Source organism: Balaenoptera musculus, chromosome 8, assembly GCF_009873245.2.
Source record: "Balaenoptera musculus isolate JJ_BM4_2016_0621 chromosome 8, mBalMus1.pri.v3, whole genome shotgun sequence".
Lineage (NCBI taxonomy): Eukaryota > Metazoa > Chordata > Mammalia > Artiodactyla > Balaenopteridae > Balaenoptera > Balaenoptera musculus.
The window spans coordinates 43,595,977-43,617,698 of record NC_045792.1 but is presented as its reverse complement, the minus strand read 5'-3'; the positions used below and the strand labels follow the sequence as shown (position 1 = coordinate 43,617,698).

The 21,722-nt window shown below is 36.5% G+C and overlaps 1 long non-coding RNA gene across 1 annotated transcript in view; it reads left to right on the top strand.

Moving 5' to 3' along the window:
• LOC118899395 overlaps nucleotides 1-21,722 on the top strand; it is a 77,548-nt gene that overhangs the window by 13,224 nt on the left and 42,602 nt on the right. The window contains exon 2 of the long non-coding RNA XR_005020941.1: nucleotides 15,071-15,201. This is a non-coding gene — a long non-coding RNA (uncharacterized LOC118899395). The remainder of the gene's footprint in view (nucleotides 1-15,070; nucleotides 15,202-21,722) is intronic.

The following is a 21,722-nucleotide window of genomic DNA, read 5'->3' as shown; positions in this document are numbered from 1 at the left end:
AGGAGTGAGGAAAACCAGATTTCAGGCCCAACTTAACTACTATCTAGCTGGCGATCTTGGCTAAGTCACCCTGCCTCACTGGGTCTGCCTTGGCTTAACTGTTCTGTGTGAGTCAAATGTGGCTTAGGATAATCAGGAAAGAGTATTTTGTAATTATGAAAGTCTCTGAATTAGATTTAGGAATGATAATTCCCTGTATAAAGACTTAACAAAATTCCAGCCATTTGAAATTTTGTTACTTGAATCTCAGCACAAATAGGATAGTACCTGCTAATTCAGATATTTTGTATTAATTTTTAAAAGATGCAGTCCTCATAAAAACCTGAAATAAGTGTAACAATGTACACGTTACCACCTTGCAGACAGCCCCCAGCTTGTAAGTAGTGGTAAGCATTCAATCCAGGTCAGTGTCCAATTCTCATGCTCTTTCATTATACCACATGCCTTATGCACCCAAATTTTTATTGTATAAAAATGAAATTAAACTTTCCTATCCTCCAAGACCTGAAAAATCTAACATTATCTAACATTATTGTGAGCTTCTATTTCCCTGTGCATATTATCCCTTGAGAATCTGTAACAGTTTAAGAAATATTTCTATTATTTAACAAGTATCTCTTTCATAGGGAAAACTTCAAAATCAGTCTGGCAGAGCTTCCAAAACTGCAAGATCTCTCACCTTTTGGTGAGTGGAGTCATTTTTAACTTTCTTTGTTGTGAAATGAGAGCAAATACCACCCCAGCAGATCCCATAAGCTCACAGGGGTGTACTGTGGCTGTGAGAGGGGCTGAGCAGCTCTGGAAGGTGGGGTAGTGATCCAGGGGAAGAGTAAACTGACACTGGAGTGGCTTTAAGAAAAGAGGAAATGGTTTCTGTAGATGCTGACAAAACTCTCACATGCCCAATCAAAATATACATGCCACCCAAACCCGGTATGAATTTCCCTTTAACTTATTTTTTTTCTTTTGCTTCACCTTTTCTTGTACAACTGAAGGGTTTGAAAGAAAGAAGTAGGATGTTTTTATATGGGAAAAGATTTTAAATTTTTGTGTCTTGCTTCTCTCTAAAAGTAGAGAATTGGACTAAGTTTATTCTTTTAGTTTTGGTATGCTGAAATCACAGTTTTAAATTTAGAAATTTATTTTATGTTAGTAATGTATAAGACATTTTAAAACATCTTACATTTTTAGGGATAGACAGAAACAGGCTTATTTCTTCCAAGCATGGAAAGCACCAAGCATCTATTGTTTTTTTTTCTGATAAATTAATACAGTTGCGTAGATTAATACTGTTTTAAGAGTTGTCTACTTCTTGAATGCAAACATCAGCATGTGTGGAATGGAGATGAGGAAAACATGGATGTTTAACCCAAAGAAAACGTAACCAGATAAGAGAAAAACAATGCAGGAACTGTTTTCGATTAACTTTGCTAAGTAATTGATCATTAAAAATAACTAGATAAAAGAATTATAGTTCAGGAACTATTTTACCATTGTTATGTTTGCTCATAACCCAAACACGTTCACCAGCTCTGCATCTTGTCTCTCCCCACTCTGACAAGTTTCCCAAAATTTATCAGTCTGTATGTTTAGCCCTCTCCACCTTTGCTCTTCATGCATCCACCTGCCCTTATGCCCCAACCTCTACTGAAGAAAAGGAAAAAAGGAAAGAAGAATTCTAATTATCTTTCTCCCCAGCTTTTGAGGACTAAGTCACAGCTGTTTTGTCCTGTAGTATCCCTGTTAACTAGCAATTACCTAATGAGTGGATGAACTGACATCTCTTCAACCTGAAGTACCTGAAACATTGGTAGAAGCTTCCTTCCCCAGTAGAAAACTGAGGCCCCAGTCCAGTCCTCAACTTTCTGCTTGTTTTCAAGCACGAGAGGGTTTCTCTGCTTTTAGGGAAGGAATAAGTGCAAAGCCAGCTCTTGCTATAATTGTCAAATTGAATCTTTCGTGCTCCCCTTTGGACTTTTCTTTACTCCCCAGCTGTAAATGATTTATTTCTCCCGGGAAAAGACTTACCTTTAACAGGGCTCTTTAGTGACTTCATTTCAATCTTCCTTTTGAACAGATATATATTCTTCATTAATAATGAAAGAAAATCCAATAGAAAAATGAACCACGGATATGAATTAGCAGTTTAAGTGAAATAAAAATAGTTTAATTTTTACCAATTAATTCAAAATGCATATTAAAATGAGATCAATTTTTGCTTATAAAGGTGATAAAATTGTAATAAAGAGACTGATCATATCCACTTTGGGTTAAGATGTTGGAAAATAGGTACCTTGCTGCATTATTGATGGGCACAACAATGGAAATAGCCTTTCTTAAGAGCAATTGACGGTATTGATAAAAATTTTAAGGACATGTAGTGCTTTGACACTGCACTTCCATGGGTTATGGGTTCATTATAGCATTGCTTATAATAGTGAAATGGTGAGTAATAGAAGAATGGTTAAGTAAATTAAGGAAAATGGGTACTATGGACATTTTTGGAGCTGTTCAAAAAAAATAAGATAGAGCTTTACATATAGACATGGAAAGGTGGATATAATGCATGATATGAAAAGTTACCTGATAAAAGAATATGTGTAATTTCAGGTTTGTATATACAAAGAAATAAATTGTCTGAGATAACCAGAAAGCTCTTAACAATCGTTGCTTTGAGGTGGAGGGTAGGGGAAGCTGAGATGCATGCACCGCAATCTTCTAAATGAGGACTATCTCTAATAGTCTATGAGGCAATGGTTTTATCACCTGAATTTTTATATTGTAAGCTCAAAGAAAACGTTTAAAGCAAAATTTCAACCTTAATGCATTTAAAGTAATTTTTAAAATTTCTCTATGTTTCTTTATTCCCCCCACATATATTATTTGAATACTTTATCTATGCCATGAACTTTGCCAGACAACTACAGTATATATGCAAATACACACATCTCTGCTTACACACACACACACACACATATCTCTGCTCTCATGGAGCTAACAGACTGTGTGCACACATGTTTTCCTTCACTCTTGCATAGAGCTCATACCTGCTACTATTTTTCCTAACATTTTATTACCTAATTTAATAATTATTATTTTGAATATTCCATCAAAAAGAAGTTCCAAAATGGGCATAATTATTGCCCTATAAGTGAGCATTTAGGATATATGTACCCTTTCTCAGTGAATGGTCTACTCTAGAAGGGAATCAGTTACATGGATACCTTTTACTTCCTGTGTATCTCCGACTAACCAAGCACTTTGCATATACACCTACTTTCATTCTCACAATAACACTACAGTATTAGTATTCTTATATTACCAATGAGAAAGGTAAGTTCAGAGAGATTTTGTAAGGAGGATATGATTCAGTACTACTTTTAGAAAAAAAAAAAACAACTCTAAATTGCCTCTTTCAATTCAGGAACTTGATTAATGATTACATAATCATTATGTTTAATCCTCCAAAAGCTCCAGCTAGATACATATCTCAAATTTATATTTGAGGAAATTCAGAGAAAATAAAGCCTTAGGTTCACATCCGGGACTGACTTGACAGGCTGTTAGCAAGGGTGTCAAGCAACACTACTGAGTGATGCCATCTCACTGTGATAGTAAATGCATCCCCACCCAAGTACGGGAGTCAAGTGGGGATGAACTCTGTGTGGCAAGTTTTCCTTGATTGTTGTTACCGCAACCCTGGACATCCTCAATTGGTTCTCCTTAGGTAGGATCAAGTAATTCTTCTTCCCTCATTTGTCCCCAAATTTCCCTTTACATTTTGGTGGAAGCAAGAAGGATGAAAAGAACACAGGACCAGGCACCGATGAGGTACTTGATGTGAGGGGAGCAAAGGCAAAGAGGAGGCATGAGTTTAATGGAGAGGCTGAGATCACCCCTAAATAGAAGCTTACATTCCTTACACAAAGCGCCACACATTCTGCCTCTGAAAAACACCTAAATGAAGAACAGGTTTCTCCCCGCCAGAGGCCACAGCCTAGACTGTGTGGTCTTTCTCCTTCTCTTCTGCAGAGCCCATGGGGGTTTTTTTACGTCCACCAAAGAGGGTTCAGACTGCTTCCCAACAGCATCTGGAATCTTGGAGTTCAAACTGTGCATATTCACTTATTAAAGGACAGGCTTGTCACTCATTTCAGTTGTGCCTAAGGATATTAAGTTAGTATTAAGTTATGCCAACCTACTTTACTCCTCCAGAGGCAGGAGAGTGGTGGTTATGGGCATAGAACTTCAAGTTAAAAGATTTTAATTAAATCACTGGTCTGCTCCTGATTAGATTTTGGCAATGTATTACACCTCTGAGCTAGTTCTGTAAAATGACAGAGCTATTATATTTTTCATTAAATTGTTGTGAATATTAAGTATGGCTACCTAGCATAGGGGGCTGTCGTCATCATCATCATTATCATCATCACCATCATTATTATTTTGCAGGTCTAAAAACCTTTTTATGTTGGGTTATACTGTCCACTCTTTCTGATCCCAGGCTTGAACTTTGCTTTTCAACTGTGACTCGTTTCTCATCTCCCCTGACTTCCTTGGGAGTGCCCCCGGTGCTCCTGGTGCTTTTCTAGCCTTCAGAACTAGAAGGCTCAGTTGCTCCTTGACATCCTGGAGGGCAGTGCCTCTGTTGAGTGCTATCAGGACCAATCAGAACAAGCCTCTGTTTCTTGCATGTTGGCCAGGATAAGATTCCAAGAAAGTCTTTTCTGTTTTCTGTAACTTAAATTTTCAACCTTCTAACTCTGCACTTTCAGGCTTTCCCAAAACTTTAAGTGTTGTCTTTAGTCAATTCTGGCTCAAGAGTGATTTATGTGAAATGCTTTGAAAATTATAAAGTGCTGTAGAAATGTTGAAATTGTTATTGTTTGTTTTCCACCCAGCTGTTAGTAACTCTTAGCACAAAATTCTGATTATTAAAACTAAAGCATTGGTACCTAATGCCACAAAACTGTACACTTAAAAATGGTTAAAATAGTAAATTTTGTTATATATATATATGTATATATATACTATAAATATATAACATAAATATTGTATATTATATATATGCAATAAAAATATAAATAAAAATGTTTTAATAAAAAAATAAATATAGTAAGAGGAAAATTTAAAAAAAGAAAAAAACTAAAGCATTGGGACTTGCCTGGCGATCCAGTGGTTAAGACTCTGCGCTTCCAACACAGGGGGCGTGGGTTTGATCCCTGGTCGGGGAACTAAGATCCCACATGCCTCGTGGCACAGCCAAAAAAAACAAACAAACAAAAACAAAACTAAAGCATTAAAATCCTATTCATGTTTTGATTTTTTTCTACACTTCTACATCTACACCAGACAGAGGTACACATTTACTTATATTTTGAGGGAGAGGGTTTTACAACATCATCTTTATTGTAGGGTCCTTTTCCAGATACTTGAGGACTTATCTAGCCTCTTTGTCTTTCAATTCAATAAAGCCTTCCTAGTTATGGAAAACTGGGAATAAAGTTAAGCTTATTTAAGACGTATTTAATTCTTTAAGAAAAGCAGTTTAGTTTCTATTTACAATCACAAGTTTATTAATCAAGTCTTGATCTAAGATCTTTAGAAAATTATTTTGATGAATAGATAAATAATTTATAACTTATCATGACGCAAAAACCTTTTTATGGGTCAAATAATGTCACTGTAATATTATTTAAATTATTCTTGCTCTGATATATTGTCATTTAATAACTATCTTGCATATTAACAATAAAAGTCAAACAATCCTGTAGAAAAATGGAGAAAGACTATGAACAGCCACTTACTAAAAGAAATATAATCAATAACACATTTAAAATGCTTACAATTTGAATAAAAACATAAAATTTAAAATGAGACCTTATTAAATTTATTATATTGCCCAAAATATAAAAGATCTATAATATCCAGTGTTAGCTGTTTTGAGTGGCACTATACAATAGAACCTTCTGTGATGATTGAAATGGTCTATATCTGTGATGTCTGATATGGCAGCCAATTACCACAAGTGGTTATTGATCACTTAAAATGGCTAGTGTGACTTAGAATTGAAGTTTTAATTCTATTTAATTTAAATTTAAGCAACTACGTGTGGCTAGTGGCTCCCATGTGGGACAGCACAGGTAGCAACATGGGCAGTCCATTAAACCTTTTGTGGTAGTATAAATTCATATACCTGTTTTGAAGAGTGATTTGGAAAAATCAAAATTTAAAAGGCAGACACAATGCTAAGAGTAGTGATTATGAGCACGTGAATGAATACTTGAAAGTGTGCAAATATAGTCAAATAATGTTTATTGCAGTGTAATTTTTGAGTTAATAGTTAGAAACCCAGTTAAATGTCCATTAATTTAAAAATAGTTTGTTTATATAGTGTATTTATATGTTCAAACTGTATAATTTTATACAGTTATTTATAAAAGTATATGTCAGATTTGCAAGTATTAACTTGACTATCCATGATAGTCTGTTGAATTAAAAAATAGTTAGATTGCTAAAAATATGCATGGTCTGGCAAACTTATTTCTCAAAGAAAATATATGGGTATGTCTGTCTATGCATAAAAAAAATATGATAATACATTAAAGCAAGTGTCATTGGTACTTTTCAGTGGCGAGTGGGGTAAGCAACTAACGGGTTGCTTGAATATTCTAAAAACGTGTTTTCTTTTTTAAAAAGAAAAAATCTAAGGAGAAAATATTAATTTCATTTTATGTGCTCAAATTATGCAAAATTTGTATTCTATCTTTTAAGATTTTACAATTCTATAGGGAATATAGACATGAAAAATAATACATTTATTAACAGTTGTGAACCTTGGAATACTGACTTCTTCAATATAAGAAAGGGAGAGGATATATGACTGTATATTTACTCTTGATTTGTGGAGGTGGTATTGCTGAGGGTAGTTGTGATCTTTGTGCAGATATGTGAGTGAAAGATTAGTGTAGAATCAGCTGTCTTCGACTGCCAAAATCATGTGATATTTATCCTGCATATAAACCAGTTCCAGCCTTTTTCTGATTGGGATCTCCTCTTAAGCTTTTAGTTATCAGAAGGACTTGGATCAAAGGGGAAGCTCTTTCTAAAACATAAATTTGATCTCACTCAGTCTTTCACTTAAAGAAACTTTGGAAGTCTCCACACAGTTTATGGAATATTGTCAAGTCCATGCTCTTTTTTTTTTTTAATTTATTTTTATTTTTTATTTATTTATTTTTGGCTGTGTTGGGTCTTCCTTGCTGTGCGTGGGCTTTCTCTAGTTGCGGCAAGTGGGGGCTACTCTGCATTGTAGTGCACGGGCTTCTCATTGCGGTGGCTTCTCTTGTTGCGGAGCTGGGCTCTAGGCGCGTGGGCTCAGTAGTTGTGGCTCATGGGCTTAGTTGCTCTGTGGCATGTGGGCTCTTCCCAAACCAGGGCTTGAACCCATGTCCCCTGCATTGGCAGGCGGATTCTTAACCACTGTGCCACCAGGGAAGCCCTAAGTCCATACTCTTTAGCAGCATATGCTAAGACTTCCATAATCTGACCCCAATTTTATTTTTCCTCCTTTATCTTGTACTTCCCCATTCTCTTCCCTTTTGCAAGAGACTACTCATTCATTCCTGAAATATGCCAACCACTCTCAAACCTTCATGCCTTTTTTCAGGCAACTTTTCTCAAAAATAGCCTTAATTATACTCTCTGTCTTATCTACCCTCTGAACTCAAGGCCAAGCTTAATACCACCTCTTTGAATCTCTCCTTGTTCCTACCAGACAGAACTAATCTCTCCCATGCTCTCTGTTTTCTAAAACTCACTGTAATTACTTCTATCCTAAATTAGAGATAATGTTTACACATTAATTTAGAGATAATTATTTGCATTACCCATTACCATTTTTCCTCTCAATGATGTGTTCCTCAGGCTGGTATCATGTCTTATTCATCTCTGTATAAGGTAATGCATGGATAACCTGATAAGCAGTAAGCTCTTGATATATAGAACTATTATTTTGTTTTTTACACTCTTAGTACCTCCTCAAATGTATATTACAGATTTGGTATTTAATTGATTTTGCTCCAATTAGTGAATTCCTTATAGCACGTAGTTTAAAGGCTTATCTATCAGCTAAGCCCTGGCTAAAAATTGTACTATCACATTGCTTACCTATGCTTTTGTGAATCCTAAAAGTTTTTATCTTCTCTGCTTTTAGCTTATCACATTGCTTATTATCTTTATATCTTCATTTAATTTGTTCATTTGTTACAGAACTATTTATTGAACCTCCATTATGGACAAGACAGTTTACTAGGCCCTGGATATACAGAAGTAAAACAAAAATTATTCCTGCCCTCATGAAGCTTTAGAATACAGCAGAAAAAATAAACATTAAGTAAAGATTATGTAATTAAAATTTGATATCTGCTATGTAGAAGCAGGGTGTTATGACTGCTTACAAAAAGGGACTCTATCAGATGAGCTAAGGAACATTTCCTTGAGGAAGTGATATTTAGACTGACACCCAAAGAATGGATATGAATTAGGTAGAAAAAAATGGTCAGGGATATTGAGAGAGGTGGGAGGATGAGAATAATGATGAAAATTTAATCAATAGCATCTAAGAAAGAAATGGAAGATTTTATTTGCACCAACTTGAGGATTATAACCTGGGAGACAGTCTTTCATAAAGCTCTGAGGACTGTTCCAAAGAGGTGAAGTGGGAGGCCACTATATATGTGATTTTGGCAAAGGGGTACGTGCAGTCAAGCACTCATCATGGTAGAAGGTTACCACTATTCACATGGAACAGATATCTTGATTAATGGTTTTAGTGCTTTTTCTAAATATGGGAAGATGCAAGAAACTGGGTTCATAAATTTTCTCCTGAAAACATCCAACTGTTTGAGGGCCAGCTCTGTCAGTTTCCCAGAGCACAAAGTGTCTCATCCTGATTTCGCACTGAATTCCAGCGACTGCAGTGGCTAATGACTTGATTCTTGTAGAACTGGATGGTGGCAACATTCTTTATTTTATAATCCTCTCCCTTTCAGTCTTAATTTTGACCAAGATTTGGGAAGCATTTCATGACCAATTTGTCCCCCGGTGCTAAGAATGCTCATCCCCAGGTCAGGAGAGGATTTCATTGATAGGCCACTCGATGTGCTATTATTGGACTAGGCCCTGAACAGTAATCAGAAGCCTCTGGGCCGCCTGTCTAACTAGTCTGTTATGGTCCAGGAAATGGTTCCCTCTTGTTGCTTCTTCCTGTATCTTAGAGTTACACTATTACAATTACTGATGTTATAGAACTATATATTTGATCAATCGTTTAAAGTACCCAATCATCATTAATTTTATCTGAGGCTCAGTCACATATTTGGTAATGCAAGAAACAATAATCTTATAAAATAGGCAGAATACAAGTAATATAGCTAGTAACATAAATAAGGTCATAAGTAAGTATTTAAGCTAAGAACTTTCATTAGGTGCAGCCCGGTATTTTCCCAGGTTGTCTGACCAGTCTGTTCTGCACCAGTTGCTATCTTCAAGGGAAACGATCTATTGGCACTGTACAAAAAGTTCACCAAAGATGTCTGCACATGCAAGATGAATGATGGATCATTGTGACCACTTATAGGATTGAGAAAGAAATGTTATCTTCTAAGGAGTTACATGGGTGGTGCCAGAAGAAGAAAAACTGACCTTTATGGTTAAGCAGGTATTTCTGCCACTGAGGAGGTCTGGTTTATGCTTCATGCAGATGCACAATGTACCCTAGAGGAGAGGGAGGGACTCCAGATAGGCAGAGAAAACTTCATGTTTAAATTTTTCTTGTCTTACCTTAAAATATGAATTTTTATTTCATCAAGAAGATGGGGGAGAATTTCAGACAAAGGGAATAAACTCAAAAAAGTAGATCCTGAGTGAAAAGAAGACAGTATGTTTTATAGAGTCAAGTTGTTTTATATGAGCATAACTCCAGTTCTCACTGGTGGTGAAATTCCTGCCCTTTGCTCAGTATTCTTGGACCCCAATCTTCCTTTCCAAACATGTTGCTGAATATTTTCTTTCAAATATATGTCTCAGCCCCCAAGAGCCATGCTGTTACTCATATTCTTTTCTCTCTTCAGAATGTCCTATTCTCTCTCTCCATGTTCAAATCCTCCCATCCTTCAAGAGCCAATTCAAATCCTAAGGTTCTTCCTTATCCAGCTCCACTAGCAGCAATGATTTCTTCCTCTCCATCATTTCCTTTATCTGTATCTGTACCTGATATATATATATATATACACACATGTATATATATATATATACATATATATGTAATTTATCTCTATATTTCTCTGCCAAATGAGGTCTTGTATAATGCCTTGTACAAGGTACATATTTCATATATTTTTCTTGAATAAAATGACTTAATGTGACTTTTAATGAGCCATGCATGAGACTGATGAAATAAATGGGATGGGGCTTCAAAGGTCCACAGAGTTCCAAAGTGAAACTATTTAGTAAAACTTTAGTTTAGTCAGGGGTTGGGTATACATTTATCATGTTTATCATGTTTACTTGCAATCTCTCCAAACAAGGAATTGTGAAGAAATCAATACATTTCCTATAACCACTCTTGGAGATGAAGAGAATAAACCTTATAGCCTAGTACTTCAGTATTTCCCTAACACTATACATACATACATACATCATGACAAAGACATTTATTTCTATTAGTTTTTAAATTAAAATCCTAAAATTAGCTTTTAAGTTTTTCTCCAGTTGGTGTCTTCAGAAGTCTGTTTTGTTGAAGCTGTAACTCTGGTCTCTCCTTCTTCTACAAGCTTCACATAATTCTAAGTGATAAGTATGATCTTCTCCCTTTGGCTCTTAGGTCCAAGGAGGCATAGGTTATGAAACCTACCTATTTCTTCTGAGACTACTTGAAAAGAAGTCTTGAAAAAGCTGATTCAATCATGGTCTTCCCCTTAAAGTGTCAGTACCTTCCCTCTGACACAAAACTTTATTTTTCTTTGGGAAAATTGGGGGACTTACATCATTCCTGATTTCAAAGCTGTGGTGATAAAATAACTATGTAGTTCAGGGGTCTGGGCTAGTTAATTATGATCTTGTCCAGTAAAGACATGATGTTTTCAAGGTTTGGTGTCTGCAGAAGTTCCTTTGTTATGCATAGAGAGAAAAACTAATCTGTGGTCACAGAATGAACTGCTAACCATTGGCTGGCCATCTGGTAAATGTGAGTCTTTGGTCACAAGCGTGCGAAATAGGAAAACCATTGATAGTGGATCAGTTGTCTCATCTTCATGAGGGAGGGATGTAGAATATTCAAAGTGAGGAAGAGCCTTCCTCCCCGACTTTCTCTCTCACCAATAGGAAATTATGTGCCAAGATATTTCCATCTCTCTTTGAGTACAGTGCAGTCAACAAACTGGGAATGAAAAGAGTGTGACTGGGTCAAGCATTATTGAAGTAATTCCACTGAATTCATTGAAATTACACTAACAGCCACTGCTTAAGGAATCCAGCTGATTGATGTCGATTCTTTAGGGATTCAGTCAGCAGAGTCATAGGAGTGCCTAAAAAAACCAAAACAATACTCTCATCTCCACTAGGGAAGATACTTCATATAATCATGAGAACAGGAAATATGTTGGCCTTAGGTTCAGATTATATCAAATGGTTTATATTGTCATCTAAACTGATTCTGAGCCAGTCAGCTTTGCTCTCTCCTGCCTCCAAGTTCTGTCTCTTTTTCTGCAGGATTAGTCACATTTGCTTTTCCGGTTCTGTAGCTTTTTCCTGAACCAGAACTAGGGGTATCTTAGTGCCAGATAAGAGAGAGATAATTTCACTGTAATGTCCTATTTTTTTTTAAAGTTCCAAGAATTTTATACACTTTATCAAATGTGACTGAAACATGAAGTTTGCTCATGTTTTACTGGTGGTGTTTGTTTAGAGATGGAAATGTGGAGGAAGAAGGGCCTGGAATCCATAGCACTCTAAAAGACTGTCTGTTCATTTGTCTGACTTCTCTCTCATCTGTACACTCCTCCAGAGCAGGATATACACTTGCACTTGCTCCTGTATTCCCAACGCCTTTTTTAGCATCTGGTACAACAGTGAATGTTGCTAGAAAAAATAAACTGTACAGAAGAGGAAGATAGGCAATAGACTTTGAGATGTTTTGCAGGGCATAAAAGACCTAAAGGGGACAGGGATCCCATCTATTAGTTTCTTAAGAGTGGACAATTGGAGTGGACTTAAGAGTGGTCTTCTCTGTATTAACAATAGACAGCAGAGTCCAGAGTCAGGACCAACAACAGTTTGTTCATGAAAAAAGTTTTGTTTCCAGGGTCTAATGCTTTTTAAAACTATTATCAAGGCGTATATAGCAGCTCCATCTCCAAATGTGAGTGAAGTATTTTGAGAAGATTGAGAGGAAGTCAGCGTTAGATTGTGATTATTATCATTCATTTCAAGTAGACAGATTAGGCCATGCATTTTCCAGCACTGCAGGCTCATTTGCCCTGTGTATCTTTCTCTAATCTTCTCCCCAGTTGGGAATAAATAATTCCCCTGTGTTAGGATAGCCCTTTGTACATCTCTTGTCAGAGCACTGCTACACTTATACATATTTCACTTGCACTAAATCAAGATCCTTGATGGAAGGGGAAATGGAAAGGAAACTAAGGGTTAATTGATTTATTATTCTGTCAGACATAATACTGATTTTTAAAACACTCTGTATTTTGTTTTAATTACTTAATTATATAGGTACTATTTCCCCATTTTTCAGATGAAAAACTAAAGAGAGGTTAACAATGGAGAGATAGATATACCATGTTCTTGGATTGGAAGAATCAACATTGTAAAAATGACTATACTACCCAAAGCAATCTACAGATTCAGTGCAATCCCTATCAAACTACCAGTAGCATTTTTCACAGAACTAGAACAAAAAATTTCACCATTTGTATGGAAACACAAAACACCCCGAATAGATGAAGCAATCTTGAGAAAGAAAAACGGAGCTGGAGGAATCAGGCTCCCAGATTTCTGACTATACTTCAAAGCTACAATAATCAAGACAGTATGGTACTGGCACAAAAACAGAAATATAGATCAATGGAACAGGATAGAAAGCCCAGAGATAAACCCACGCACATATGGTCACCTTATCTTTGATAAAGGAGGCAAGAATATACAATGGAGAAAAGACAGCCTCTTCAATAAGTACTGCTGGGAAATCGGGACAGCTACATGTAAAGGAACGAAATTAGAACACTCCCTAACACCATACACAAAAATAAACTCAAAGTGATTAAAGACCTAAATGTAAGGCCAGACACTATCAAACTCTTAGAGGAAAACATAGGCAGAACACTCTATGATATAAATCACAGCAAGATCCTTTTTGACCCACCTCCTAGAGAAATGGAAATAAAAACAAAAATAAACAAATGGAACATAATGAAATTTAGAAGCTTTTGCACAGCAAAGGAAACCATAAACAAGATGTAAAGACAACCCTCAGAATGGGAGAACATATTTGCAAATGAAGCAACTGACAAAAGATTAATCTCCAAAATTTCCAAGCAGCTCATGCAGCTCAATATCAAAAAAACAAACAACCCAGTCCAAAAATGGACAGAAGACCTAAATAGACATTTCTCCAAAGAAGATCTACAGATTGCCAACAAACACATGAAAGGATGCTCAACATCACTAATCATTAGAGAAATGCAAATCAAAACTACAATGAGGTATCACCTCACACCAGTCAGAATGGCCATCATCAAAAAATCTACAAACAATAAATGCTGGAGAGGGTGTGGAGAAAAGGGAACCCTCTTGCACTGATGGTGGGAATGTAAATTGATATAGCCACTATGGAGAACAGTATGGAGGTTCCTTAAAAAACTAAAAATAGAACTACCATACAACCCAACAATCCCACTCCTGGGCATATACCCTGAGAAAACCATAATTCAAAAAGAGTCATGTAGCACAATGTTCATTGCAGCTCTATTTACAATAGCCAGGACATGGAAGCAACCTAAGTGTCCATTGACAGATGAATGGGTAAGGAAGATGTGGCACATATATACAACGGAATATTAGCCATAAAAAGAAACGAAAGTGAGTTATTTGTAGTGAGGTGGATAGACTTAGAGTCTGTCATACAGAGTGAAGTAAATCAGAAAGAGAAAAACAAATACCGTCTGCTAACACATATATATGGAATCTAAATTTAAAAAAAAAAATAGTTCTGAAGAACCTAGGAGCAGGACAGGAATAAAGATGCCGACATAGAGAATGGACTTGAGAACACAGGGAGGGGGAAGGGTAAGCTGGGACAAAGTGAGAGAGTGGCATGGACATATATACACTACCAAATGTAATATAGCTAGCTAGTGGGAAGCAGCCGCGTAGCAAAGGGAGATCAGCTGGGTGCTTTGTGAACACCTAGAAGGATGGGATAGGGAGGGTGGGAGGGAAACGCAAGAGGGAGGAGATATGGAGTTATATGTATACGTATAGCTGATTCACTTTGTTATAAAGCAGAAACTAACACACCATTGTAAAGCAATTATACTCCAATAAAGATGTTTAAAATTAATTAATTAATTAATTAATTAATTAAAGAGAGGTTAACAGAAACTGACCAGTAGCCAGTGGTGTTTCCGGGATTCCTAGATCTTACTGACAGCAGTCATTATTTTTTCTTCATAGTTCATATATCTCAGGAAACATAATGTGGGTGTCCTCCTTGTTACTCATTGACACTTGACAACCCTTTCCCACTTGTTTTTTTCCCAAAACACAAGCTCTCAAATGTCAATTAATAAATGAGAAAGAATGATGAAATTAGAAAAATTTGTGAACACAATAGTAGTAACAGTCTCAGGCAAGAATTGTCAATTGATGCTAAAACTAGTGGATGAGGATTTCCAAGTCAGCTTAGGATGTAGAAAGTGGCAAGTAAATGTCACTACTGGCTTAACAATGAGAAAAAGTTACGTAATTTATAAAATCATAAATTTTCTTGAAACCATAGGAGAGCTGAGGCTGCAAGGTAAACCAACTGAATTCCAATGAATGGCATACGGCTCTGAGAAGAGATGAATCTAAAGGATGATTTCATTCCTGACAGAACATTAGAGGAAAGTATTGCTGTCATCAAAGCAGGTAAAGAGGAAATCAGCTACCAAATACTTAAAATCAATGTGTAGGAGAGCTTATCAGTTTCGAATGACTGCGAGAACCTAGACACAAGGAGAGTTCACCCTAACTCACAAGTTCTATTCCACAGGTCTCCAGAGCTGTTCCCATGTAAGACTGGTTGCATGGCTGAAGGCAGCACAGAGACCCCTTGGTGAAACTAGTGTGCAGGTGTTCAGTTAGTGATTGGTTGTCATTGGGGCAAAGTTGCAAATTTTGCACTCATTTCCTTGGAAACATGTCTCACATAAAACACAATTCTTAACCCACTGGGGGAGGGGCAGTACCCCTTCCGATGCGTAGGGCCCAGGAAAAGGTTCTCTACTTACGTGAAAGTGATGATGTAAAAGCTCTTTGTTCCCAAGGAAAAATAGGAAATTCTCCCATCCCTGGAACCCAGGGAAAAAAATCCTCTCCTTCTGGGAGAAGGGTATCTGCCTCTGAGAAAGGTGAAAGAAAAACTCCTGGACCCTGGTTCCTGGACTGATACAAAGCAGAGTTCGGCTACTACTGGGAGATAGGTAGGAAACTCTTCCCTGTCCAAGAGCTGACACTGATAGAAAAAAAAAAAAAAAAAAAAAACAACCTGGAGGGGAGCAGGAATGCTGAAAAATTAAGTTTATTCACAATAATTAATCATAGTAATGACATTCTACGTTATGATTCTTTTCTAATCACTTAATTCACATGATGCTATATGGCCAAGGTATAAGCCTTGACTGTGATTTTCAGAATCCATTAGACATGCAGAAATTACATTCAGGGTCCATAATCACACTGACCCACCCTCAGTCATCTTATTTACATTCCACTCTACCCTATACAACACAAGCTCTAACAAGCCTTCTAGGTATTAAACATCACATCTTCTATGAGGAGGTCTTTCCTTATCGCTTTAGGCTGAATTAATTTTTCCCTCTATTCTAGAAAATGACAATGTTTATGACATTGCACTAGAATGACATTAATTTTGCAAAGCTAAGGCTGATCCCAAGCCTATACATTTACAAGCTCTAGTATTCAAATGTAGTATTCAAATACTATCTCACCACAAAAACACTCAGTACCTTCTGTCTCTTGTAAAATTCTTATCCCCATTGAACTCTTCTGGAACCACAAGTAAGCTGAGAAATAAAGACAAAATATATTTACGTTAATGTTTTCACTTTGATTTCTTTGGGGTCATAAAATAAGCTGGGCTTCCTTTTGTATCTGGTTTTCACTACTCTAGACAAACTGAAATGAAATTACTTTGTCCAAATAAATAATGCTGCCAACTTACAAAATGTGTATATACTTTTTATACTGTTTGGATATTGATATCCCTATACAGAAAACTGCCTACTATAGCATGACAACAAGAGATATGGAAACAAAAAGTCTGAAAACAGATTGCTTGGAACAAACAGACTTGGAACAACAGCAAAGGTTGTTGGCTCAGACTGCTGGGTATTTTATTTAGACCAATGTTTCACAAACTCTTTCTGTGTTTCTCAAGCCGAAAATAGGTTTCCCCTGAAATGAATAATTTCCTGGTGAAATGCATTGGGGAAATGATGCACAGTGTGATTTACAACACAAATTCACAATTTCAAAGTTTTTGAGAAGTCCTATGGAAAAGAAATCCATTATTCTTAAATACCTATTTAAACATCTCTCAGATCACTAACATTTTCAGATCAGTTTGGGAAATTTTGACTTCGACTATTTTCACAACTCTTCCTAGGCATGTTTTCCTTTTATAAATCAATACTTTGTCTTTCTGGTTGCATAGTACTGAATCCACTGTAGCTAATGCAAAGAGAAAGAAATTTACTAATGTGTGTTAAATGACTTACAGAAATCTGGGAATAAATTATGTAACAGACTTTAGGCTGAACTTTTAACAATGACTCCCAAAGCTTCAGCATAGAACTGTGCCTCAGGACTTCCCTGGTAGTCCAGTGGTTAGGGCTCCATGCTTCCACTGCAGGGGGCATGGGTTCGATCACTGGTTGGGGAACTAATATCCCACATGTAAAAAAAAAACCCCAAAAACTGTACCTCTACATGCTGCTGCTTCCATCATGATCAGGAATCTTCCTGTTGAATCAAGAAGGTGCTGCTACAGCCAATTCTGTAACCTCTCTGCTCTGCTGTGAGTCACATCAACAGAACAAATCCCTCACACCTGGCCTTTATTACATTAACCCAATTTATTTGGTTTTTTTTTTTAACATATTTATTGGAGTATAATTGCTTTACAATGGTGTGTAAGTTGCTGATGTATAACAAAGTGAATCAGCTATACGTATACACATATCCCCATATCCCCTCCCTCTTGCGTCTCCCTCCCACCCTCCCTATCTCACCCCTCTAGGTGGTCACAGAGCACCAAGCTGATCTCCCTGTGCTATGTGGCTGCTTCCCACTAGCTAGCTATATTACATTTGGTAGTGTATATATGTCCATGCCACTCTCTCACTTTGTCCCAGCTTACCCTTCCCCCTCCCCGTGTCCTCAAGTCCATTCTCTACGTCTGCGTCTTTATTCCTGTCCTGCCCCTAGGTTCTTCAGAACCAATTTTTTTTTTTTTTTAGATTCCATATATATGTGTTTAAATGCTCTTTTCTTAAAGTTTTTTTTTTCTAAGTCCCCAAACTAAATTAGACCTCACTGTTATTCTCTCTCATAGCATATGATATCTTTCTACCATAGCTCTTATTTTAGTACATAACTACTTAGGCATTTAGGTAACTTTAATTACTATCTCTTCTACTAAAGTACTGTGGGAATAGGAACCATATCTGTTTTGCATCCCTTAAAGAAATACCTAACTCACACTAAGTGAATGCATACTTTTGAATCATTTTGAATGGGTGGAAGGATGGATGGATGGATAAGAGTGACTGAGTACCTAAAAGGGCAGATGAGCAGAGAGCCTTAAATCTTGGGACATGACCAAGAAAAACAGGGTGATAGATTTAGCGGGCCATATCTTTTCCCAAGATGACTGGTTCTAGAATTTCTTTTATGGAAGTGTCTGTTTTAATTTAATTAAGTTATATAAACATTTTTGATACCCTTGCATTTTGTTTAACTACCAAAGTCCCTAGAGTAGGCAGGAGACCTTGAAACCTGAAAAGGCTCTGTCTCCTCCAATCTTTATTTAATCAGAAGCAACCTAGATTCCATGTTAGTTTAACGCTGTACAGAATAAAATGGCAATGATAAAAGTATTTTCAACTAGGGCCATAACATTAACTCGTAAAAAAAATCGTTTCAAAGCTTCAAAAAAATGAGGGCATGAAATATTTTTAGTTGTCTTTATTCTTTATTTGAGCCCCAGATTTTAATTCCATTTGCTAACTTGGTAACTTTTAGCTTCTTAGAAACACGTAAGGAACAGCAACTTCAAAGCTGTAAATCCACTTCCTGAAAAGCGAATTTGGAAACAAGATCTATAAAAAGATGAACATTACATACAATGCAAGAGTTCAGTATATTTATTTTTTTCAGCTTCATGTATGATGGAAAAAAATCTATGTATCTGAAATACACAAAACATGGTAAAGACCACTTATTTTGCTGTGGACCCTCAATTTCTGAATCTTCCGTCAAGTTTCTCTCCTGCTTACATGCATAATTGGTCACATGTTTCCCTCTATTTGCTTAAACCAGATGCCCATGGGGCTTTCCTGCAGTATTTAGGAAAGAGGAACGCTTACAGAATTGTATTTGGCTCTATCAAGCAATTTTTTGGTGGAAAATGACCAACAAGTTTAATTTCTCTTAACAGGGAATCATTCTGCCTCACTTCCTGGGAAGGAAAGCTATTTTAAAAAAAGGAGTTATGAACTGGACTCTTAATGGTAACTGGAAAACACACAAAATTTTAACTTCAATTTTATTCTACTTTGTAATAATAATCCTTTGTATTTGTGTAACATGATAGAGTTCATATAGTACTTCCATGTTTACTGAGATATATTTTGTGCTTGCTTATACAGGATTCTTTCTCGTTAAAAAAGAATTTCTGTGTGTTTCTACACATTAGCTTAAGTCTTTTCACCATCTCCTTTTGGGATGAGAATCTCAGAACTTTTCTGATGCGAACACATTTATTGGATCTGTGCCATGAATACATGTGCTCAGTACAATTAAGAATTCACACACACACACACTCTTAAGAAAAAACATCTGCTCATGATCCAGAATTCAATACAAAGAGAGGACAAGTGCATAGACACCCACAATAAAAGGAAAATGTGGTAATATGTGAAAGGATTGATAAACTAAAAATGCCAAAGAAGTTCTGAGCAGAATAGATGTTATCATTTAGTATTCTTGAGTATCTATTATACATCAGATACTTTGCACTTTTATATACTAGGTTTGAATAGTTACCATTATTATGTAAAACAACTCTTATTTCCATTTTGACAATGAATGAAAAAGGTCCTCAAAGTTCTTGAGTTCACAATCCAAGATTAAAATAAATAAATGAAAGATCTAGAATCAAAAAGCATGTCTATGGCCCAGATATTTGGTTATTATGGAAAAGCTTTCTAGAGAAGTGTCCTTTGAACTAAGCTGAGCCTTGAAAAGTGAATAGGATTTTGAATAGGCAAAGAAAAGGTCAGAGGAAACCAACTACCTGAGCACAAGTGTAAATAAGACCACAGGCAGCTGGAATGGATCTCTGTAAAGGGAATGAACTCAAGCATAAAGGTGAGTTCTTGGCACAGAGCTGAGAGTTGATGGGGTTACCTGAACGCTAATGTACAACTGAGAATGAGGCCAAGAATAAGATAAAAAGGAAGACTGGGCACTAAGTGTGAAGGAAATTAAGAAGGTGGGGGCATGAACCGACTTTCAGGAGAAATGAGAGATGTCATTATATGAACTGATCTTGAAAAATTCCCATGTCTCTGTTTTTATCTTATATTGAAAAATATTCTGGTACCTGACTTTTGCCTTGTGTGTCAGAGACTGAAAATGGTCACCAGTAGCTTTATTATCCTCATCTCCAGGACGTACAACTTCTTTATTCGCTTCCCCTGACAATTAGATTAAAACCAATGATAAAGTTCTGGCCAGTGAAGTTTGAGTGGAAGCGATGAGCAGTACTTCCAGGCCTGGCTCATTAAGGCCTTCCGTGTCTAATCCCAGCATTTTTACTGCATCCATTGGATGAATGAAGAGAACTTAAAAGGCCTGCAGGAGAGACAAGATAAAAAGATCTTGGGTACCTGAGTGACTGTGTGGAGCAGAGACCATCCATTGACCTACACTTCAATGTCAAGTGAGAAACAAACTCTATCTTGAGATAAGTCACTGGAATTTGGGGATTATTTCTTTCAGCAGTTATCCCACCCTGATATGCCGGGCTGAATAATTTGTGATGATCATTATCTCTGACTTGGACCCTGATTGTCCACTGCTATTCCCAACAGACTGAACAGTGTTGGAGAAATTGTGCAGCCTTGTTGAATAATGCCTCAACAGGGCTCCCAGTGTTGCCATGGAATCCTTCTGTGTTCTACTGGTCATGAACTGTTCTCATTCCTTTCGTGGCTTAATTTAAAGTTTCATCTTTCTCCTTAGGATTTTCCTGCTCCTACTCTCAGCAGATGAATTAGCTGTCTCATCTTTAGTTAAGTGCTCATTCAAGACTCATAACCATTTTTGTTTTTTTCATGTTAACTTAAGCAGTTCTTTTTGTATTAGAGATATAAGACCATTATGGATATCAGGTATAAAATGGCTAAAATTTTAAAAGACCAACTAAACCAAAAGTTGGCAAAGATGTGGAAAAACTGGAACTCTCATATACTCTTCATGGGAATGTAGAATGGCACAATCACTTTGTAAAACTGTTTGGCAATGTTTTTAAAAGTTCATCTATCATATAATCCAGACATTCTACTCCTGGGTAGTTACTCAAAGGTCCAAGAGGAAATCTCCAATAGTATTATGGCCAAAAAGAGGTCTTCCACTGTAGATTTTCTGTGGTTTGTGGTGGGGAGTGACACGTAAACATTTTTCTCTATTTTTCCCTTAAAACCTTCAGTAAGGTCTATGTCAGTCACTAGTTATTGTGTGTAAGTTGTTTTTCTATAAAAAGACTGCTGATAATTTAGTTAGAATAACAACATCTCTTGACCCCTAACCTTGGTTCAGGTACTACACTATGCACATTCACATATGTTATCTTTTTCAAATCTTACAGTCATCTTGAATGGTAATTATTATTCCCCTTTTAGAGATTAAAAAACATGTGCCCCATAGTAAAACCAAAATGAAACAGATAACAGAAAATTTGCTAAGAATAACATACTGGAAAATCCCAGCACTTGCCCTCCACCCTCCAATTAAAGATAAAGCTGCTTATTTTTACCTCTGCTTGGAACTTTGACCATATTTTTATTTCTATTTTTGACCAGTCAGTCTCCAGTTAAGTATTAGTGAGAACTTACTGTGGGCTAGGCTTGAGGTAAAAAAAGGGG